Raw genomic sequence first — 24,443 nt, 5'->3', positions numbered from 1 at the left:
CTTGCTTCTAATGTATTTGTAAAATGTTTTCTTTTACCCTTTATGTTCCTAGCTAGTTTAATCTTAATTTTGTGTCTGGGCCTTTTAACTTTGTCCCTACATGCTTGTGTTGTTTTTCTGTATTCATCTTTCATAAGTTGACCTAGTTTCCACTTTTTGCGTGACTCTTTTTTGAGTTTCAGGTTGTTGAAGATCTCCTCGTTAAGCCAGGATTATATTTTACCATACTTCCTATCTTTCCTCTGCGTTGGGATAGTTTGTTCCTGTGAGTTTAATAAAGTTTCTTAAAAAAACTGCCAACTCTCCTGAACTCTTTTCTTCCTTCCCCATGCTACAAGAGCAAAAGGTTTTGGGATCCCTTTTCTATAACGAAAGAGAGGGTAGTCCCAACCCTACAAACCTGGTTGTGGCCTCCAGGTTGAGAGCCCGAGGATTACAGAATATCCTATCCAATACCAGAATGATGGGGAGAGGGTGCTAAATAAACACGGTTTAGTTTTGATTCCAGGCCTTAAAAGGCACTGAAAGAAATGAAAATAGAGCAGCCTATTCATTAGTCACAAAATTCCCCCAATCAGATGGAGTGGAATTAAATTATCTGTCACTGGACAGAGAAGATTTAATTATGGGGTACCACCTGGACATCTGACCTATTTACTTCCTTCTGTATAGCTGGTATGATACAGCTAGATGCTTCATATGGTTAGAAAGGGGAAACTGAAGCAGCTTTGTTGGGAGAAGGCATTCTGAGAATTTGCCTGATGGACAATTTCCTTTGAAGTGAGGAACTGTGAAGAATGTCCAATCCCTCTTTGAATCTTGCTAAATTTGTGGCCTCAAAAATCCTGTGGCAGTGAGGTCCACAGTCTAATTGAGCACTGAGTGAAAAAGAATTTCCTCTTATCAGTTTTGAATTTGCTGTCTTTCATTTTGAATTTGCTGTCTTGAATTTGTTGTTGAATGTTCCTTTGTTGTGAAACACAGAGAACAGAAACTCCCAACCCACCTTGACAAGACTTTTCATTATTTTATTTGATTTAATCATGTCCCCTGTTATTTCCTTTCTAAAATAAAGTCCAAATCTTTTCAATCTCTCTTCATGAGAGCTTTTCCATCACTCTAATCTACTTGTCGCCCTTCTCTAAATCCCTTCTATTTCTGCAATATCTTTTTTGAGATGCACATGGTATTCATGGTGAGGCTGCACCACTGATTTACATAATGGTGTTATAAGAATTTCTGCATTATTCTCCACCTGCTTCTTTATGCATTCTAAATGGAACCCTTCATTGTGCTATCCACAGTGATAGCCAGGTCCCTTTCCTCAGCTGCTACAGTTAATTTAGACCCATGTAAGGTGTATGAATAGTTCAAATTTTCCTCTTCAATGTCCAATACTGAGCATTTTGGCAGGGGCTCTCTCTTTGTTCTGTGTTTGTACAGTGCCTGGTCTATCACTTGGGCTCCTGGATACTACGATAATGCAAATAATAAATAATGATAATTTATTGAAATTGAAATTCATCTGCCATCATGTTGCCCATTCCTCTAGCTTGGTTAAGTCCTTCTGAAGTTCCTTACAGTCTTCTCTGGATTCGACTAACATTAATAACTTTGAGTTATCTGCACATTTTGCCACTGATTCCTGGACCTTGGCCTTAGCTTGTTCCCAGGATTTGGTATTTGTCTTCTGACCTTGGCTCTGACCCCTGGCTTCCCAATTCCTGGCTCCAGCTCAGTCTCACTCAATGGACTTGGAAACCTGGCTCCTGATTTGGGCTCTGACCATTAGGCCTAGTCACCTCTGTTTCAACCATTAGGCCAGCCTTCCTGACCATTAGGCATGACTGCCAACAGCCTGGTCACAAACACTAAGTTCACTAGAGTTGCCTCTCCAGCCATCAGAGTGATCAGGCTGCACCATGAATCACAAATCAGGAGAGCAGCCTCATGCCATTCATGGGCATTGCACTTTCCCTCAGCAACTATGATTGTACCAAGTAAGTGTTGGTGGTGTTGTTTCAGTTTTACAGATGAGGAAACTAAGGTGCAGAGAGGTGAAGTGACTTGCCTAATGCCACCACACAGGTCAGTGGCAGATCTGGGGACAGATTCCAGGCTTTCTAATGATCCTCTGCTCTAACTATGACATAGCACCGCCTCCTCTGTATCACTGCCCACATTACCTGCGACACTGCCGAGTAAGTGCTGTAAATTCCCAATAATTAGAGCCACTACTCCTTGACGTAGGTTCCTCTCATTGAGCTGCAAGGAGCTGAGAGTGTAACGTAAAACCTGCAGTGTGAAGTTACTCAAAGGTCAGCGTTTACCATTGTGCTAGGCAAGCCAGAAACCTGATTAGCAGTTGCCTGATCTAGGGAGTGCTCTGTGTGGGTGTAGAGTTGAAGGGCAAACAAACCAGAGCATTTTCAGAAAAGTAAGTTTCTGAAAACCTTTGTGTGTTCTAGTCAAAAACTGGCAGTTCAGCCTGGAGAATTAGGCAGCACAATCTTCCCATTAAGGCAGCACTACCAAGCTTAATTAACTTCCTTCCTTCATTTAACTGGAAGAAAAGTGTCAGTGCATGAAGTGATACCATGTATATCATTTCTCAGAGTTCTTGTGCTTTCCCCACCAATGAGGGGCCCTTCAAAGACAGGCTCAGTCTGATTTTGCTGTTTCTGCCCTGGTGAAAAGGCAGGCCGCCTCACAGCGTGCAGTATTTATTAAGTGAATACAGTGTGTGTAGGTTTTTACTCTGTATAATACAGTGACTGTAAGTGCACCCTAATTACATTGCAGTTGCATTGTAATTATGCTGTGATGACACTGTTCAAAATCCCAAATATCCACTAATTCATGTACTTGGAATTGAAACTATAGGACTGAGGCCTGGTCTACACTAGAAAATTAGGTCAGTTTAACTATGTCTCTCAGGGGTGTGGATTTTTCACACCCCTGAGTGGTGGTGTAAAGCTGACCTAAGACCCCAGTGTAGACAGTGCTAGGTCAGTGGAGGAATTCTTCTGTTGGCCTAGCTATCTCCTCTTGGGGAGGTGGGTTAGCTAAGCTGACAGGAGAACCCCCTCTCCCCATTGGTGTAGGTGGTATCTACACTGAAGCATGACAGCAATACAGCTGTGCCACTGTTGAGTTTTAAATGGAGACAAGACCTGAAATACTTAAATCACTGCATTGTAACTACCCTCATGTTAAACTTGCTGCAAAGTTTTATGATTAAAAATCAAACTACTTGCATCTACCCCAAGAGTTTGGTAATTAATATATGCATTTTTGGAATCCAGGTACATTAAAAAACACTGCAGTTTACACTAATTACTTTGTAGCTTTATTTTCGGATACATGCAACCTCCACAAAAAGTGCAAGAATGATAACTTTGTTGTCATCACAGTGTAATTAATTTATCTGTGTTCTGAAAAGATGTATTAAGTACAAACCTGAGGAATAATAAAGTAATTCAGTCATGTAGTGGCATGAACTAGTGGTTGGCAGGATCACATTATAATTACAGTATACCAGGGGTCGGCAACCTTTCAGGAGTGGTGTGCTGAGTCTTCATTTATTCCCTCTAATTTAAGGTTTTGCGTGCCAGGAATACATTTTAATGTTTTTAGAAGGTCTCTTTCTATAAGTCTATAATATATAACAAAACTATTGTTGAAGCAGCAAAGAATCCTGTGGCACCTTATAGACTAACAGACGTTTTGCAGCATGAGCTTTCGTGGGTGAATACCCACTTCTTCGGATGCAATGTATTCACCCACGAAAGCTCATGCTGCAAAACGTCTGTTAGTCTATAAGGTGCCACAGGATTCTTTGCTGCTTCTACAGAACCAGACTAAGGGTACGTCTACACTACGGGATTATTCCGAATTTACATAAACCGGTTTAACAAAACAGATTGTATAAAATCGAGTGTGCGCGGCCACACTAAACACATTAAATCGGTGGTGTGCGTCCACGGTCCGAGGCTAGCGTCGATTTCTGGAGCATTGCACTGTGGGTAGCTATTCCGTAGCTATCCCATAGTTCCCGCAGCCTCCCCCCCCCCTTTGAATTTCCGGGTTGAGATCCCAGTGCCTGATGCGGCAAAAATCATTGTCGCGGGTGGTTCTGGGTAAATGTCGTCAGTCACTCCTTCCGCTGGGAAAGCAATGGCAGACAAGCATTTCATGCCTTTTTTTCCCTGGATTGCCCTGGAAGATGCCATAGCATGGCAATCATGGAGCCTGTTTCACCTTTTGTGACTGTCACCGTATGTGTACTAGATGCCGCTCACAGAGGCGATTCAGCAGTGGCACACAGCTGCATGCTTTTGCTTTTGCATGATAGCAGAGATGGTTATCAGCCATATTGTACCATCTACCATACCATAAATTGGTAATAAGATGGGCATGGCTACCAGTCCTTTTGCACTGTTCCATTTGCTGCTGTCATAAGTACCCCTGGCTGCTCTTAGCCAGGGGCGCAAAAACAAATTGGGAATGACTCCCTGAGTCAATCCCTCCTTTTTAGTATCTAAAAATAGAATCAGTCCTGCCTAGAATATGGGCAAGTGTACTAGAGAACCACTGTATCAGAGAACCAGAGAGCACAGCTGCTCTGTGTCAGATCCTGCATAGATTATGAGCTGTATGCTATTCACAGGGGGTGCTCCTGCAACAACCCCACCTGTTCATTCCATTCTTCCCCAGCCTTCCTGGGCTACCATAGCATTGTCCCCCCACTTGTGTGATGAAGTAATAAAGAATGCAGGAATACTTGTTAGTGAGAAATGAGTGGAAGGCAGCCTCCAGTTGCTATGATAGTCCACATAGGACATTAAGGAGTGTGGAGGAGAGGAGCCCAGCATCCTGCTTCTAGTCCAGGGGCAATTGAATCTTTTCTTTACACATGAAGGGTGGGGGCTGATGAAGCTCAGCCCCCTGTTGCTATGATGATGATGGTTATCAGCCATATTGTACCATCTACCAGGAAAAATTAGGGCCAGGCGCCCTTGATCGACCTGACTGATGCTAGTACGCATGGTTACCAGGCCTTTTGCATTGCCCCATGTGCCAATAGGCTGATGATGACAATGGGTATCAGTCTTATTGTACCATCAGCCACCCATGGCGGGGGGGGAGCAAGGATGTTGGTGTTGAGTGCTGCACCATCGCGTCTATCTGCAGCATTCAGTAAAGATAGGGTGACATGTAAAAGAGTCAAGACAGGATTGTTTTCCCTTTCACTTCTGGGGGTGGGTGGGGGTGTGTGTAAATTGCCTAGCTATGCCCTGACCCACCGCGGACACTGTTTTTGACCCTAGAAGCATTTGGAGCTCATCCAAGAATGCAAATGCTTTTCAGAGACTGCAGGAACTGTGGGATAGCTTGAGTCCTCCAGTCCATGAGCGTCCATTTGATTCTTTGGCTTTCCGTTACGCTTGCCACGCAGCAGTGCGCTGAGTCCCTGCTATGGCGTCTGTCTGGAGATATTTAAAAAATGATTTTGAATTTCGTCTTCTGTAACGGAGCGCTGATAGAACAGATTTTTGCCTGCCCTACAGTGATCACGCATGCGCCGTCCATGAGCTCTTTTTTTTTTTTTTTTTACTTTGCCGCCACCCGTGCGATCGGAGCTCCCGCGCTGGCAAACAACAAAAACATTCAAAAGTTCGCGGGCTTTTCCTGTCTACCTGACCACTGCATCCGAGTTCAGATTGCGGTCCAGGTCGGTCACTGGTGCTGGGTAGGATAGCTCCAAGAGGCCAATGCCGTCGATCAGCATCCACCACCTAAATGTAATCCGTTAATAATATGTTACTTACTCCGTTACTCCTGGAGAGAGGAGAGTACAGAGAAAAATTAAAAAAGAATATAAAAATCGAATATAAGGTGTGGGTGCCTTGTAGTGTGGACGGTTTTCGGTTTTAAAACTAAAACTAAGCTAAACGGTAGAACAGGCTTAACACGACCACCCTCTGATACTTGAAACTATTGTTGTATGTAAATAAAAGTTTAAAAAAAATTAAAATGTTTAAAAAAATTTTAAAATTAATTAAAATAAATAAAATAAAAGGCCAGACTGCTGTGCTGGGGCTGCGTGCACTGAAATGGAAAAGCAGCTTGCTGCAGCTTTTTAAGGCTTGCCCATGGGTTGCTTACCTAGGTTGCCTACCCTGCAGTGTGAAAAAAACAGTCATCATAGATCTTTACAGATCTTTTTTAATTTATTTTTTTTTTTTTTTTCTTCTTTCTCTTTCTCTTTCTGCTTTCCAAACCTTAGTTAAACTAAGTTTTTTAGAAAAAAAATGAAATGAGTTAGTTCTGTTTGCAGTCCAGTCCAATAAGCAGACCAGAAACTCCTCCTGTCCACCTTTTCCTTCCATCATTTCCCAAAGTAGTAGTTCCGTAGAGGTCAGCTCCTGCATGTTTGTGCAATGTTGTGCCACGCTGCTGCAACGTCATCATGTACTGATGCTACATCACAAAGCAATGGGTGAGGCAAAGAATGGAGAAGAGTCATCTTTGGGAGGAGGAGAAACTAGAAGAAAGAAGAAGAAAAGAAGTACTTCAATATATAAAAAATAACCTCATTAAAAATTGGAGGATGGATCTCTCCAACAACTGGCAAAGTCTATCCTCTGGGCTTTCAGGCTTTCGCTTATTTCATTCAAAAAGTCAAAAAAAATTTCAAAAAATATTTTCAAAAAAGTGGGAGGGGGAGGAGAACTACTGCACAGCTCCTGGATTGTTAACCTGAGTCTCCCCCAAAAAAACACCCCTGAGTATTCCCTTGTATTCCTTCAGTGACCCAGTAGTGATATATAAAAACAAGCAAAGATAAACAAAAACAGAGAAGTGATGGGAAGATTTCATAAGTGGATCCCAAGTTTAGCTTCACCCTACAGGTTATTGCTATAAGCATTCCTGAGGGAACTGTGTCTTATGAACTTTGTGCTTAGGGTTTAATAAGCATTTAACTTGTTTATTTAAAAGTTAAGCCATGAGAGATTGCAGATGCAATAGCTTTCTATCTGTAAGGAAAAGTGCCCAGGTCAGTATGGGAATGGAAACAAATGAGGGTAACAGCTGTTAGGCACATCCATCTAGCTGCTTGTGTGACCCCTATCAGCTTAATATTTGAGCATCTCACAGTCATTGATGTATTTATGCTTACCAGACCCTTGTGCGGTGGAATAGTGCTGTTGTTCCCACATTGCAGATGGGAAACTGAAGCACCTAGAGATTATGTAACTTACCCAAGGTTACATAGAAAGCCTCTGGTAGAACTGGGAACTGAAGGTGGATCTCTGAGTCCTAGGCTAGTACCTTAAGCACAAGATCTTTCTTCCCCTTTCATACTTCACTTAGGTTCCTAAGCACACATTTGAGCATACAGATATGGATCTGGGTGTCCTAACTTATATGCCTGGATTTGAGAACACAGTACAGTTACTGTTGTGTTCAGCTGAGTGTAAAACTCCCTGGTTTAAATGAGTAGAGGCAGTTGGCAGAGTGATCACAAAGAAAGGTCTTTGATTCTGGGCCTCACTTCCCCGCTTGGTCTGCAGGATCCTGGGTTTCTTTAGCCAGCAATTTATCTTGATAATATGTACTTATTTTGTGGACTTCCACATTGCTAGTGTGGACAAGACAGATAGGTTCCATGATCAGTAATACTTAGCATTTGTCAACCATAGGTCTGCAATTACTTTACACAGGCAGGTATCATTAAACCCCTTTTACAGAAAGAGAAACTGAGGCACAGACAGATGATGACAGCCAAACACAAGAGAGTCACAACTAGAACCTAGGTTTACAGATTCCTTCTCCACTGCCCAGTCCACTGGATCATGCCACCTTTATTATATACAGTAGCACAAATACAATGGGACATAGTCATCTGTTTCCAGTACTGCAACGTAGACTACTAAATAATATCTGTTGATATTACATAGGGAGGAGGAGGAATTTGAGATAATTCTGGTTGTATTATTATTATTATAAGTTAACTGCAACTCTGATGAAGTAATGTGAGTTTAGGGAGGACTAAATAGAATGAGTTCTAATTGTAGGTTTCATGAAAGGTAAAAACACAGAGACTGATGGCTGAAACCCTCCAGGCAAAGGGAACTGGAAATCAACCAGGTAAAGTTCCCTTTTCATAATACCAGCAAACACAGGCTGCATTGGGTAACCTATGAGCTACAGGGTCTTCTACATTCCAGCCATTAATATAGCAGGATTCAATGTTAGGGGGCTTATTCCTTCACTCTCTCACTTCCCTGGTTCTTCTTGCATAAACAGAGAGCAACAATACCTGAAGTCCAAAGGTGCAAACAATTCAATGTTTATTGGGGTGAACTTCCAGCAAGCATGATTCCAGTTGCCTTCCTCAGTGTCCCCCTTCCCAGCTCTGACACCACAGAGCCTTGCCTGTGTCCCTGTTCCCATTCCCCCACCCTTAGCAAAACATAATTCCAATTCCCCCACCCCCATTCCCTGTTCCCATTCCCCCCTTACTTCCTAATTAACTGCAAACTATATGGTAAAACTTAAGTTCTGCTTAGCTATACCTTAACCAATCATGTTACTAAAATTTAACTAACCAATCCTAACATATTGTAGCATAATTATTTAACCAATTATATCCCACTGCCTTAATTGTTTCACACCCAACAAAATTAATTATACAGCAGACAAAAACAATCACAAAAAGGAACAAAAATTATACAAACAAACAATAGGAAAGTAAAAATTACAGTAATAAAACAATACAAAAATAAAAATTTCACATCCCAGCTATTAATAAGTAAGTTCTTGCGAAACAAAATGCTATCAAACTCAGTTTTCTTTTACATCTTCTAGGCTCTTCCCTTTCTCTGAAGGTAATAAAAATATCAGAACAGAATTGTATTCCTAACAGCCCATAGCACCTAATTTCAGTGTAACTAGTTTATAATGTAAAAATGTAACCATATGCTTTTCAGCTTATGTCTGGCCTCTGCTGCTTAGCCTAAAAACAGGGTCTTAAATTTTAATTCTTTCTTTTATACCTCTATAACTAGCTAAGTGATAAGAATGCACCTACATTCTTAAAGTATAGGCCTTTGCAAACAGGCCTAAATATCTATATCCTAACATTTAATACATATGATTTTCTTCTTCTTCTACTTTGTACCTCCTCCCCTTTTGAGTCTACACAATTGAGACCACCAACTACACAGGACTTCCCCTCGATGCCGTCCAGTGTGGCTCATTAATTGGCTAGAAGGGAGTGCTATTTAGCAAAATGAGATAGAGTCTTTTCCCTTTCCCATCCCACAGAAGCTGGAGTACAACTGCTCCTCGCTAGTGCCCCTGACAAGCTAGATTTCTCATTCAGTGGACTGAGGCAAGTAGAAACCATTTCAAGGTAAGGCGATTGAGCAGAGGGGAACTAAGGTGGGTTACAAATAGGGTGACCAGACGTCCTGATAAAATCGGGACTGTCCTGATATCAAGTAGTTTGTCCCACGTCCCCACTGAAGTACGGTCAGGATGCCATTTATCCTGATATTTTGCTTCGGGTGTTTCCCCCCACCCCTCTTTTTGCTTAGGCGGCGGTGACCAGCAGGGGGAGCGCCTTTTCAATTGCTACACTCACCCGGCACTTCGGCGGCGGGTACTTCCTTCTTTGGCGGCAAGGTTCATTACCCGCCACCGAAGACCATCGGCGACTGAGGGACCTTCCGCCGAAGTGCCGCTGAAGACTTGGACAGGTGAGTGTAACAACTGAAAAGGCGCTCCCCCTGCAGCGGTCCCGATATTTTTGGAATTCTCATCTGGTCACCCTAGTTACAAACTCCACACTAGCAAGGTAACAGGTTCTCCCCTACAGAGCTATATTAAAAAAAACAACACCCTCCTCCCCCAGCTGTTTCAACTCCCAGAGAGAATCCAAGCTGAGCTCAGGTTTGCTTGAAATGCCAGGATACCTGAGCAAAAATGTTGACAAACTTGCCCCGATTTTTAGCTGGGCAAGTTCAGTGGAGTGACTTTCAACCAAATGAGCTCCCTCCCTGCCATGGGCATGGGTGCAGCAGCTGTATGTCTAGGTGTCTTTTTTTTTTGCAGCTGGCTGGTGTAAACCATCTATCTAGTGTAAGTATTTCTGAGGCCTGGCCTACACACAGTTTTTGTACTGGCATATCTATTTCACTTCAGAGGGAATGTGTGTGTGTCTTGTCTACACTCATTGGAAGAGCTATACTGGTATAAGGCACCTTCATATTCATACTGCTGCATCCAGGTTAGGGACGTTGCACTGCTTTAACTATACTCGTACAGCTAAAGCAGTAAAACTTTTGTTTATGGACAAGCCCTAAGTATCTTTCACCTTGATTTCTACCTAGCACAGCTGTGGGAACTTGGATTGTTAAAGTATTGGAGTATCTCTCAAAACTCACCCACCTGAAACATAAGCATAATATGCAGGGCTGTGTTTTTGTTCCAGCTCATAAAGCAGGCAGAGTCCAACCCAGCAGCTGCCAGACCACAAAGTCTGCTGTCTTTTGCTTCCCTATCATAGAGTGACCTTGAAAATGTACTTGCTGCAATTGCTCTGTCTCTTCACTTTGTCTTGTCAATGACTATTGAAAAGCTCACTCTGCTCTGCCTGTGATACTGATGTTCCCGAGCCATTGTCTGTATCACACTAACTACCTCTGACTGTGTCTGGCAAAAATTTAATTTAACATCTCAAAAACAAGAATAAAAAGACTAATTCTAAAGCACACCGTTTAATGCAAAGGATCCCAAACTTTGTCCTATCCTGACCCCCTTTCTGACTGCCCAAATCACACTTCTCTATACACTGGGCCAAGTTCAAAGGAGCTGACTGTACATGGAGTATATTTGCTTTTTTTCAGAGCAGAGGGAGAATGCAACCTGCTCAGGCTCCCATTGACTTAAATGGGAGCTATTTTGTATCCTGAGGTTGGAGAATCAGGGCCCAGTAGTTCAAATGTCTCTGGACTGGTGAACATATTCTAGCCCTCAAGAAAATTGGGTCCATTATGTCCTACCTGAAAACTGGTCTTGTAAGAAATGAACACACTCACTGGTTTGCAGGCATTGTCTTTTATGTATATATTTGTTTGTTGTGTTTGAAAGCAGTGTCCTGGGGATTGATGTCCATGGGTTTATATGGTAACCCCCACACTCTGTAAACTCCCTGACCATTTTGACATGAGAATATTGTATCAGTGTAGTGGGAATAATGAGAAAGGATTGAGCTACAAAAAATCAGTTCCAGATCTTGAATGTATTAGAATTCAATTATGCTTGGAGCTGGGGAATCTGGTTTTGCCCATTTTGAAGGGAGTAAATTTTTCAAATGCACCTATGTGACTTAGGCGCCTACCTCCTATTGAAAGTAAATGGGAAGTAGGATCCTAAGCCACTTACGTGCTTTAGATAATTTGACCCTGGGACCATTTGTGATAGTAAGATCCAGGTTCCAATTTCAAACACCCCAAAGCCTGTGGCTGTTCATATCATGGGACTTCTAATTTGGTTTGGGCTCAACCCTAGAAATAATGTAATTAGAGTCAAAGGCCAGAAGGGACCACTAGATCATCTCATCTGACCTACTGTATATCACAGACCACTAAACACCACCCTGCCACCTCCACACCAAGTCTAACCACCATAATTAGACAAAAGAATCACAGCACAACTGGTTGCTGAGCTCTGCGCCTTTATCCTCACACACAACTATTTCAAATTTGATGACAATATATATCTCCAGATCAGTGGCACCGCTATGGGCACCAGCATGGCCCCACAATATGCCAACATTTTTATGGCTGACCTGGAACAACGCTTCCTCAGATCTCGTCCACTCACGCCCATTCTCTACCTATGCTACATTGATGACATCTTCATCATCTGGACCCATGGGAAGGAGACTCTGGAAAAATTCCACCACGATTTCAACAGCTTCCATCCCACCATCAATCTCAGCCTGGACCAATCTACAGGGGAGGTCCACTTCCTAGACACCACGGTGCAAATAAGTGATGGTCACATTAACACCACCCTATACCGAAAACCTACCGACTGCTATGCCTACCTTCATGCCTCCAGCTTACATCCCGGGCACACCACACGATCCATTGTCTACAGCCAAGCACTGAGGTACAACCGCATCTGCTCTAACCCCTCAGACAGAGACCAACACCTACAAAATCTCCACCAAGCATTCTCAAAACTACAATACCCGCACAAGGAAATAAAGAAACAGATCAACAGAGCCAGACGTGTACCCAGAAGCCTCCTACTGCAAGACAAACCCAAGAAAGAAACCAACAGGACTCCACTGGCCATCACCTACAGTCCCCAGCTAAAACCCCTCCAACGCATCATCAGGGATCTACAACCCATCCTGGACAATGATCCCACACTTTCACAGGCCTTGGGTGGCAGGCCAGTCCTCACCCATAGACAACCTGCCAACCTGAAGCATATTCTCACCAGTAACTGCACACCGCACCATAATAACTCTAACTCAGGAACCAATCCATGCAACAAACCTCAATGCCAACTCTGCCCACATATCTACACCATCACAGGACCTAACCAGATCAGCCACACCATCACCGGTTCATTCACCTGCACGTCCACCAATGTAATATACGCCATCATATGCCAGCAATGCCCCTCTGCTAAGTACATCGACCAAACTGGACAGTCTCTATGGAAAAGTATAAATGGACACAAATCAGATATTAGGAATGGCAATATACAAAAACCTGTAGGAGAACACTTCAATCTCCCTGGCCACGCAATAGCAGATCTTAAGGTGGCCATCCTACAGTAAAAAAACTTCAGGACCAGACTTCAAAGAGAAACTGCTGAGCTTCAGTTCATCTGCAAATTTGACACCATCAGCTCAGGATTAAACAAAGACTGTGAATGGCTTGCCAACTACAAAACCAGTTTCTCCTCCCTTGGTTTTCACACTTCAGCTGCTAGAAGCGGGCCTCATCCTCCCTGATTGAACTAACCTCGTTATCTCTAGCCTGCTTCTTGCTTGCATATATATACCTGCCCCTGGACATTTCCACTTTTGCATCCGACAAAGTGGGTATTCAACCACGAAAGCTCATGCTCCAAAACGTCTGTTAGTCTATAAGGTGCCACAGGACTCTTTGCTGCTTTTACAGCCCTCAGGAGACTAAACCATTGTATGCCACAAGCAGAGGATAAGAGGGACTGAGGTGCACACAATGTGGGCATTGTAGCCCCCAGCTCTATATTATATGTCTAGAGTCTGATTATGATCTCAGACTGGTTTTATGCCTGTATAAATCCATTGGTTTCTATGAAGTTATTCCTGATTTACCCCCTGTAAGTGAGAGGAGAATCAGACTCCCAGAGTGTTACTTTATCTGTGAGATCAGTGCATGAAAACTTGGCAGTACTGACAATATATCATGCATGACAACACTAGGTCTCATGCCCCAGCCTGTGCCTCCTACGCATGAGAGACAAGTCTTGAAAGGAAAGACTCAAAGAAACTCCAGCTTCAGCCTATATTACATATCAACTTGAAACCTCTGGTGTTTTGTTCAGGTTGCCAAATTAACAGAACTGCTGATCAAAAATCCTCTTGGCAGTGTCTAATAACAGGCTTTTCAGAGGCCTATATTTTTCCGTAGCTGCTGCTCTTCAAAAATGTTAATGCTTTGTTTTGACTTAACTAAAGGTTTGGGTGGGTGGGTGGTCTGAAAATCCATATGGGCCACTTTAATTACTTTAGTCACACTACTGCTTCAAGTTACCACAGCATCCTCTGTTTTTCTCCCCTCCCTCTCCGCCCCCAGGAATGACAGAACGTTAAAAATGAATTAGTTCTTTCCGTTGAATTAGTTATAAACCATTTTTATTCCATGTCTCTTTCCAGAGATCTACAGTTCATGGGTCTTTGCTGCCTGGTGATTGAATTGTTTGACTAAGTTAATAATGAAATTGTTAGAAATGAATAGGGCTAGATTTTCAAAAGAGCTCAGCATGTGATGGCTAGTCATACTCTCACTGACTTTAAATATGTTTTCCTCTCTAATGCCTGCATGGAGTCACGCCACTTTGCTCTGTGATCTTGTTTGATCTCACCTGCTAAGCAGATTTACTTTTGATCAGCCCTTGGATTGGACTCAAGGGAAAGCCACTCCTGGAAGTGGTGTAGGTACTGGAGTACTGCAGCAGGGCTGAACCAGTGTCCCTAGGATTGTGTTGGGGTGATGTTGTGCTTAGGTGCTGGAACTAGAGGTGCTGGATGTGCGGCCGCACCCCTTGGCTTGAAGTGGTTTCCGTCATACACAGGGTTTACAGTTTGGTTCAATGGCTTTTAGCACCTCCACTATACAAATTGTTCCAGCAGCCCCGGTGCTGTGTTCTTGAAGTTGCCCTCTGTGCGATTATTAAAAATCTCAAGGTATTTTTTTCACAAGGGTGTTACCCATATGTCCTGGCTAAAATACATATGGCTAATTACATCCTCCCTATGTAAATCTCTCCTAGGAGCTTCTGTCTGATCTAGGATTCTTCTTTTCTTATCCTGAACTATTGCATAGGGATGTTGTGCACTGTTAAACAGGTGCTGCTTTCCAACCCAGAAGAAGCCACATTTCAGCATTGAGGGAAATTAATTTTGTAAAGTCCAGGAATCTCCAAATTCCTCCAGTCCTGCAGAGTGTTTCCTGCCCCACAGTGAAAATCCCATTTAATAATATTGAGTTCTTGTAAAAAAAAACCAACAAAAACCCTTTCCTTTCCTACAGGGCAAGTGGAACTTTAAGATTCCAGGAATTGTACATACAATATTTGGGAATCCTGTGGGACAAAAGATGCTGTGTTTGCTTATTTATATATATAAAATCACACACACAAATCTATTACTAACAGGGCTCTCAGTCATTTAGATACAATCTACTTAGGAGCAACTAAAACCAGAACAGAGTCCAATTTGCCTTTCTCACGCGTAGCATTCTATTAGTGCCCCACCCCTGTGTTCCAGCAGCTCTAGCCAGTTATTCATTGCTGTCCATTTCTTCATACAGACAGACAGTTTGCTACCTTGTCTCTCTTTCCTGGGCCTTCTCTCCTCCCCCATCATTGCTGTTACCGCCTGCCTAGCCCCTGCGTCACTAAACTACTTCCTCCATCTCTGAGTCAGGCTTGATGACTATGCGGCTCCCTGATAATTCGGATGCTGAGTCATCTTCTTGGTTCCCTGGTTCAGCCTTGCCTCATTGGTGCAGTTTCCTACCCACCCTGTTCTCCACTGGTGATTCTTCCACTGAGGCTGGGGACAATATGAAGGAAAGGGTCACTGGCTATATTACTATGCTTCCTTCTATACAACCCTGTCCTGGAGTGTAATGAAGTTTACAGTCCATGACTGTTAAGTCCAGAGCAGGACGTAGGGAGTGCCCATTGTGATGAGCACCACAGGCTATGCTAGCTAGTCTGGGAGGGAGTTAGAAAGCAATGGGAGAGCTGCTCAGATCTCAGTCAGTACTGAGCAGGTTCAAAACCGTTACCTTAGGATTCAGCACAGTGGAGTACTGTCATTTCTGTCCACTGCCAGTGAGAACATCGTACCAAAGAGACCATCAATCAACCAGCTCATTAAGCAAAGAGAGACACTGAGTTACCAGCAGCAGAGGGAGGGGGAGGAGAACCTAGAGCTAGCTGCCTGTTTCTGAGGGAGATGTTTCACCCCTTGGGCTGAGGGAGAAGGAAAGCTGTATGTGACTGTGTGGCTTTGAGCATGTGGCTATATGTGAGTGTGTGTGCAGAAGCCTGCTTGTTCAAGTGGATAAATGTGTTTGTGGTACATGGGAGTGCCTGTGTGCGTGAGCACAGGTTTGCACATGACACATGTATATGTGAATGTTTGCATGTGGATGTGTCTCTGTGGGTATATACCCCTGACTTCCATTTCAGTTCTGTTTCAGTGAGTAAATCTTCCCTCTGTGGGCTAACCTGTTAGGGCTGCTTTTTTTAGCTGACCAGGTCTGAGGCCTATGTTTTTAGTGCCAAAGGTCTAAATTCTAATTCCCCATGCTGCATGGCACCCGTTATCCAGTGGCCATGGTTTCTCTATGTAGGAAGCCATGAATTATTACAAACTGGTGCCCAACCTGTGCAACAAAACACCAAATGAAACAAAAGTGGCTGCTTCCTTAATTGTGTGTTGCGAGGAAGAAGATGAGGGGGAAGGGAGTTGTGTGCAGGGCCATCTTTAGGCATACATGGCTGCGTGGGGCACCTGAAAATAGGGGGCACCATTCCCCTCGCTGGCCGTGGCTGGAATCCTCTCTTCTCTGGCCCCACCCCCGTGCTGGGCCAGTGGGCTTCTCCGCACCCCCCACTCCTCCTCCTCCCTCACTCGCTCCTCAGCTGGCTGGCAGAGGGCTCCAGCCTCCGCTCTGCTGCCCCAGCCCCGGGGAACCCAGAGCAGCGCGGCCGGTCACTGGAGGCCCGGCCCACTGCCGCCTGGAGCGAAGTCCCTCCCTGGACCCTGCTTGCCTGCGCCACTTGCTATCTGGTGGGGGCCAGGCCAGGTCAGGACAGAAGAAGTGAAACTTCCATGTGAGTCAGCGGGGTGGGGGGAGTAGCCGGGTTGAGGCGAGGAGGGGACTTCAAGGGACAGTGAGCTCACTGTCTCTCACACTTCCCTAACACACGCACACACACTGTCTCTCTCACACCACATACTCTGCCTCTCATGAGTCACAGTTCCTCAGTACAGATTATGTCTCACACACACACGCACAGTCTCAAACACACACTCTGTCACACAGTCCCCCATAGGGTGACCAGACAGCAAGTGTGAAAAATCAGGGCAGCAGGTGGACGGTAATAGGAGCCTATATAAGAAAAAGCCCCAAATATCGTGACTGTCCCTATAAAATCGGGACATCTGGTCACCCTAGTCCCCCCCCCCCCCCAGTCACATACACACACACACTGGCTCTGTCTCATACACTCTCTCACGCATGCACACACACACACACACTTGCATTATTGTTGTTGTTATTACTGCTTGGTACTTCCTGTCAAAATGCTCATGGTGAGCTAGGAGTGGCTAGGGGCTGCAGGAGGGCCATGGGCTCTGGCAAGATGCAGCTCCCATGTGACAGCGCGAAGCCTGCCTTGAGCCACTGCCGCAGCGTCTGCTGTGTACGAAGCTCGGTGTGTGTCAGCAATGGGGAGGGGGTCTGTGGGTGGGCAGGTGGGGTGGCTGTGTGCCCTCAACACACTGGGGCCAGTGGGGCTGGCTGGGGACTGCCTTCAGTGGAGCATAGGGGCACCAGTTTAATAATACTGCGTAGAGCCCCATAAATCCTAAGGACGGCCCTGGTTGTGTGGGACATCATATTTTTCTGTTCTTCTGTGTAATTCTTTCAATTCTTACATAATTATAAACTTCATGCAGACCCCAAAGTAAAAGCACCAAGCCTCACCTGCCCCCAGGAGGCAGAGTCTTCATTATTTCAAGGCCTGAAAGTTGCCTCACTTTCCCCACAGGAGGGCAGAGAGAGGGAGGCAAATGGCCTTCTAGGCTAAGAGTTGTTAAATCTCAGTGAAATATTTTTTTCTCAAGAATCTTTTTTTCTTAAACCTTCTACTGGCCAAGTCACTGAGAATCTTGCCGCCATGTCATCTTGGGCTATATGCTGATTAGATCTCACAGGTGAAGCAGGGCTGGCTTGTTAGTACACGGAGAGAAACCTCCAAGGAAGACCAGGGTGCTGCAGGAAGTAATGCTGGTGACACTCTTGCATCTGAGTCAGTGGTGAAGAACTGTGTTAGCACGGTGCTGGGGGGAGCTGTGCTTTATTGAGGGTGCTGTCTTTTAAATGAGATATAAAACCATGGTACTGATTATAACTATATAGAGTCATAATCATAAAACATAAGGCCAGAAGGGACTGCCAGATCATCTAGTCTGTCCAGCTGTTTATCACAGGCCACCAACACCACCCAGGACCCCCATGCTAAACCCAACAACTGACATTAGACCAAGGTATTACAGCCCTCAGAAGACTAAATCATTATGTGCTGCAGGCAGAGAAGAGGGACCAACATGATTTCTTTAAATATGGTAAACAAAAGAGACAAAGCTGGAACTCAAGCTGTGTGGAAACTTTTTTTTCTGTAGTTGTATTTTTTTCTTTAAAAATACCTCCTGTTTAAGACAGACTGTGCTTCCACATATTATCACACTGATCACTAGCAGTTAGTAAACCTCTCATGAAACTTTTTGTAAAAGTAAATTTGTTATTCCTGCTGTTGTGACTAGTCAAATAGTTCCTCTTGTAGCATCAGGTGGATACAATGTCTTACTTCGTTCCCTGTCCTAAACTGTTGGTCAGTAAACTACTAAACAGTTTCCTTGTTCCACCCTAGTAGTGGCTGTACTTAAAGTATTGTATATATGTATATATAGTCTATAACACTTATTTGGATGCTTGTCTCTAAAGCAGGGGTGGCCAGCCTGAGCCTGAGAAGGAGCCAGAATTTATCAATGTACACTGCCAAAGAGCCACAGTAATACGTCAGCAGCCCCCCATCAGCTCCACTCCCCACTCCCAGTGCCTCCTGATCAGCTGTTTCGTGGCGTGCAGGAGGCTTTGGGGGGGAGAGGAAGGCGCAAGGGCATGGCAGGCTCAGGGGAGGGGAAGGGGTGGAGTGGGGGCTAGGCCTGTGGCAGAGCCAGGGGTTGAGTCAGGGACGGCTCTAGACATTTCGCCGCCCCAAGCACGGCGGCATGCCGCGGGGGGCGCTCTGCCAGTCGCCGGTCCCGCGGCTCCGGTGGACCTCCCACAGGCGTGCCTGCAGAGGGTCCACTGGTCCTGCGGCTCCACCAAAGCCGCAGGACCAGTGGACCCTCTGCAGGCACGCCTGCGGGAGGTCCACCAGAGCCGCGGGACCAGCGGACCCTCCACAGGCATGCCGCCGAAGGCTGCCTGCCTGCCGCCCTCCTGGCAACCAGCAGAGCGCCCCCTGCGGCTTGCCGCCCCAAGCATGCGCTTGGTGTGCTGGGGCCTGGAGCTTCCCCTGGGTTGAGCAGTGAGCACCCCCTGGCACATTGGAAAGTTGGCGCCTTTAGCTCCAGCCCCGGAGTCGGTGCCTATATAAGGAGCTGCATATTAACCCCTGAAGAGCCACATGTGGCTCTGGAGCCACAGGTTGGCCACCCCTGCTCTAAAGAATCATTACTAGATATTATGTCAAAGTATAAATTGAAGCTATTTGTTCAAGGAAATAATCCATTTTAGGATAAGGTTCTCTGACCACCACAGCCAAAGATTTAGTTAAGGATACTTGTGTCAGTTTGACTACTGTCTTTTCTCTGGATGGAGAATCTGACTGCACTGGGACCAAACTATGGTCAGTAGAGAGAACAAGAGGTCACAAGGTGTGTAGAGGTGTTGGTTTGGGTTGGGGGGGCTAAAGTGGAGGGACAAGAGTAGTGGAGGTAGGTCCCAGAGTTGGACAGTAGGACAGTACACAGCAGCGTTTTAGGGCTTATCTGGACTAGGGAAACTTGCTTGTGCAAACCCCATTGTTGAGACATTGCTCCACTGTGACTCACCCCAGTAACTTACTGTAGTTTCATCCATGCAAATTCACCCAATAGAAATGAGCCCTCATCTGCAGTTCTACTAATGGAATTAGCTTGGTGGAGCTTTTCGCTTGTGTTTGCCTTCTCACTTCAGTGTGAACGGGATTTGGGAATAAAACAGACTGGGAGGAAATAGCCTGAGACTGCCATTCCTTTTTGGAAAATATTGCCAACCCCAAATATTCAGAAATCATGACTTAGACTTCAAATAGTCATGAAACTTGCTTAAAATCTTGAGAGTTTTTTAAAAAAATCATTTTTTCTAATTTGCCTCCTGATTTTTGAACCTTTTAGGGTTCATGTTTTCACACGTTTCCCCACAACCACAGTGGCTAGAAACTTACTTTTATTAAACATTGAAAGCTGAGAGTTGCACATAACCACATGACTCCAAGAGGTGGGACTTAGAGAAAAATCCCAAATATCATGGCAGTTGGCAATACTGTAAATTGCTTGGGGAGTCAGTGAATGGCTGTCTGGGCATCAGCCTTCTCCCCACACTAGCATGGGACCAGGTGGCATTAGGAATTCCAGACATTGAAAAAATGTCATTATTTGTAAGTGTATTTGCAAAAACGTCCTTGTTTTAGCTTGTTCTGCAGCTCTGGGATCCTTATGCAGGTCAAGAGCGAGAGATCTGGTGCATTCTTAGAAATAACAATGATCTTCCCTGTCCAGAGGGAACAGAGAGAAGTATTTATATTGTAGTAGGGCACAGGGCCTCCAGTGAGGACTGTGAGAGACCCCATTGTTCTAAGTGCGCCAGACAGATAGGAAGTCACAGTCCTGATCTAAAGCACCTAGTAAAATAAATGTTTTCACCAAAGAGCTTGCCCTGTCTCCACCCTTCTCTACTCTCACTCCGTTCCCTGTCACCTTTGCCCTCCTCTCACAACTTCTCTTATCCCCCCATAGTCAACCCCCTTTTTCACTCCTTTGCCCAGGACTGCAAACACCCCTCTTACCTTTCTTGCCACTTTCAGCCCCTTTCTTCTTCGCAGTCCCATCTTTTCCTTCCTGTTCTCACTCATCCTCTGACCCCAACTTCTCCCTCTCACAAACCTCTTTTTTGGCCCATCCCAGCTCCCTCTCTCCCTATCCCCCTCAGCTTTTCAATATATATATTCAAGGGTTTCCTTGATGTTAGTTAACCTTTATATTGAAACAGAATCTGACAGGACCCTCTCCTCTTGTCCAGTGTACCTAGAGCCCATCATTTCAAGGACTCTGTGGGAGGCTAGGTAGAGATGTCTGTGTAACAAGGTCTCCTGAACAAAACAATGCTGCTTTCGCCTCTTTATTCAGGAGAGCGTGGCCCAGGGACACAGCCTGTTGAACAGGTGTGATATACTGAGGAAGTACAGTATATCAAGGATGCTCTCTCCCGCTATAGGATGTGGCTAACATTTAGGTCTCCCCCTACAGTAGATACTGCTACTTTGCAGTTCATTTCTGATGCGGTTGTCTCCTTTGCAGATGTCATGTCACAAAGGTGGGTACAACCCTCAGAGGAGTATTTGACGCGTATGCCTTTGTCCTTCAAATTATCACGCAAAATATAAGCCTTTGCCATGAGTGCTACGCAGCCTGATTTAGCTTCTCTCTTCAAGTCCATGTCAGCAGAGCTGAAAGTGGATCTTGACATCCTGGATGAGGCAGCCAAAGCGGGTTAACTAGGTGCCTTCACTTACAATGCAGCATTTGACAGTGACTTCTTAGCAGCCTGCACATATCCACTTGGAGCTGTAGATAGCTGTAGCTCGGATCGATGGGCTAAGGTGTCTGCTGGGACCTTTACAGAGTCAAAATGGCCTGGAGACAACAAGGCTCCCAAGGAGTTAACAGAATCAAAGCATTGCCCTTTACTCCAATTATTACCTATTATTTGTATTTTCCTAGTGCCAAGAGGCTCCATCCAAGATGGGGGCTCTGTCGTGCTAGGCACTGCAGAAATGCGTGAGAGAAAGTTCCTGCCTCAGAGGATTTACCACTGAAATAAGTATGACAGTGAGAAGGTGAAAGAAAGGAAGGATTATCCTCCCCTATTTAAAGATGGGGAACTGAAACACAGGGTGACTGTGACTTGCCCAAGGCCACACAGGAAGCTGGCAGCAGAGATGGGAACTGAATTATATTTTCTGAGTCACAGGCCACTGCCTCAATCACAAGACCATCCTTCATCTCTAGAGCTTTTAACCTCATGGAAGGATTTTGAAATTTCCATTTGCTCACCTAGCAGGTCTCCTATCCAAGGGCTGGCCACCCTATAAAGCATGCTGGGAACCAATAAGAGCACAGCCTGAAGTTATACAGAAACATAAGACTTTCTTCCACAAGTGAAAGCACATGATAAAGCTGATGCTTATTAGAGAGGCTTCTTGATTACTACAGAGCCCTTGGAGTTTGTCTCTCATGATGTCAGCAGACAGAAGTAGAATTCTCAGTCAGATCCTCCGTCAGGTTAGGTTTCTAAACATTTATTGGATGGCATGTGAGAGAATCTGAAGGAGAGCTCACCAGCGCGGATAGCTTCCTGGCAAAGGCTGGCCCTCTAAAGATCTCAGGTGGTCCCAGAATAAACGCTGTGGCTTGAGAATGAGCGCTGTGTGCTGACAACATTGCTAAATCATGACTTCTAGGGCAGTCATCAGGATGTCTTGTGTAATGCCTACTGCTGTACTGTGATCCCTTCAGATCTTCCAGAAGCCAACGAGAGAAAAACAAAGTGAAGGAGACCTACCTCCAAAAGCGAAGCTGAGCTGTTAGTAGTAGTGCTGGTGATTCAGCAGGTGGCGCTCGTCTCTCTGAGGCAACTTGTTAGAGGCTACTGTTCTGGTGGATTACTATTGTTTTTGCAGTGTCTGGAAAGGTCCTACCCTGAAGTGCCTAGAATCTAATTTTCAGATGTGAGGCAACCAAGGGGTAACCAATCAGTGAGGTGGAGAGGTTGGGGAAGAAGGCCAGTGATCCCCATAATAAGATCCCCCAGTTATGCAACCAAGGCCTGTGCACAGAATGGTTGAACAATTAAAAATGTTTAAATAAATATGTCTAAAATAATGTTTTATAAAAGCACCCCAATGATGTTGATTGACTTTTTGTGGGCACCTCGGTAGGTGTGAATGTGAAGAGGGTAGTGGCAGGCCAAACACTTTGGGGAGGGTATACCAGGCATAAAGAGAGGGTATGAAGGTGGTGCTAAAGGAAGCAGACACTGGGGGTGAAATTCTGGCCCTATTCAAGTCAAAGGCAAAACTCTCACTAACCTGACTGTTGACATTTGGGTGATACATGAAAAAGAAATCCACTTCCCACAGGTAGAGAGGCATTAAAGATCTAATGCCACTGAGGCAGGGGTGGCTCCAGGCACCAGCGCACCAAGTGCATGCCTGGGGCGGCAAGCCACGGGGGGTGGGGGGGCGGCCTGCCAGTTGCCGTGAGGGCGGCATGCCTGCGGGAGGTCCGCTGGTCCCGTGGCTTTGGTGGCAATTCGGCGGCAGGTACGCTGAAGGTGCAGGACCAGCAGACCTCCCACAGCCATGCCGCCGAATCCGCATTACCAGCGGACTTCCCGCAGGCACGCCGCCGAAAGCTGCCTGACTGCCGTGCTTGGGGTGGCAAAATACATAGAGCCGCCCCTGCACTGAGGGTTTCTAAATGAAGGTTTCAGCAGCAACTTTAACTTCAAGCCTGTGTTACAGTACATATTACAGCACATATGATGTATGCGCATGTATTACAATGGCTATAGCACTGATTGATGGTAACTCTTACTCAGGAAAATAGTTACTTACTAGTGATGTGCAAAATCTTAGCTCCATAATCCCAAACCACATAATCTGGAGAATTTTGGTTTCAGTTTAGAAACAAAACAAGCAAAATTTCATCTGAACTTTGTTCTGGTTCTGGGCCAGTTCTATTAGATCTTGACACAAAGCTATCTGCTGTTTGTGGACAGGCACAAATCTTTCAAGACCAAGTTGTGTGACTTGCTGTTAGTTTCATAATGAAGCTTTTTGTTTCCCATGCACAGTAGCTTTTCTGGGTCCCACAAAACCACATGAACTAACAGGCAACACATGGAGCTGAACAGAACTTCCTGCTTTCATTGGCCTTTGCATTGTGGGTTCAAATTAAATGTACACTCAGTGGATACAAGTCCATGAGAACCACCACTGGAGAGTTTTAAACAGCCTTATGTGGTGAAATCCTACCCTTATTAGTAGGGTGAGGGGAAATGACTAGCATCAGGTGTGCATCCGGAAGCCCATCGCTGGCAGGCAGCGGGATGGTCCACACGGGGGGATGGAAGGGATGTACAGGACAAGCAGCATTCGTCCCTGCGTAGCATAGACTGTAAATGAGAGCATGCACATTAGCCACCTGGGGACTTGACACACTTAGCTGACAGAACATGCCTCCTTCGGGCCTGACTGGAGAAGAATCCGGTCTCTTTCCCTAGAACTCTCTTAAACACTAGGTTAAAATCCTACTCTGATTCCTGGGGCTGTGGGTCCCCATTAGAGCTGTTCAGAATTCCCCCACCCGCCATGGAAAATTTCAACTCTAGAGTGAAAAATCAAGATGTCAACATTTTTGGCCAAAAGTTGGAAAATTGCCACCAAAAATTTAATGTTTTTGGCTGAAAACTATTTCAGTTTGGAAATGTGTCTGTGATGCCACATGTCCCAATTTTCCGCTGTTGACCAGGTTACTTGAATACAGGCCCTATGATTCATCATAGTCTCCCCTTTTG

The 24,443-nt window shown here is 45.0% G+C and overlaps 1 long non-coding RNA gene across 3 annotated transcripts in view; it reads left to right on the top strand.

Moving 5' to 3' along the window:
* LOC120399351 overlaps positions 1-24,443 on the top strand; it is a 63,305-nt gene that overhangs the window by 25,505 nt on the left and 13,357 nt on the right. For 2 of the 3 annotated variants that reach the window (XR_005595109.1, XR_005595111.1), the window contains one exon: positions 8,082-8,154. This is a non-coding gene — a long non-coding RNA (uncharacterized LOC120399351). Of the gene's footprint in view, positions 1-8,081; positions 8,155-9,333; positions 9,422-24,443 lie in introns of all 3 variants that reach the window. The other variant, XR_005595106.1, reaches the window with a different exon arrangement.

The sequence above is a fragment of the Mauremys reevesii genome, linkage group 1 (genome assembly GCF_016161935.1).
Source record: "Mauremys reevesii isolate NIE-2019 linkage group 1, ASM1616193v1, whole genome shotgun sequence".
Lineage (NCBI taxonomy): Eukaryota > Metazoa > Chordata > Testudines > Geoemydidae > Mauremys > Mauremys reevesii.
Note: the sequence above shows the minus strand (reverse complement) of the source record. Positions and strands in the feature narration are given on the sequence as shown.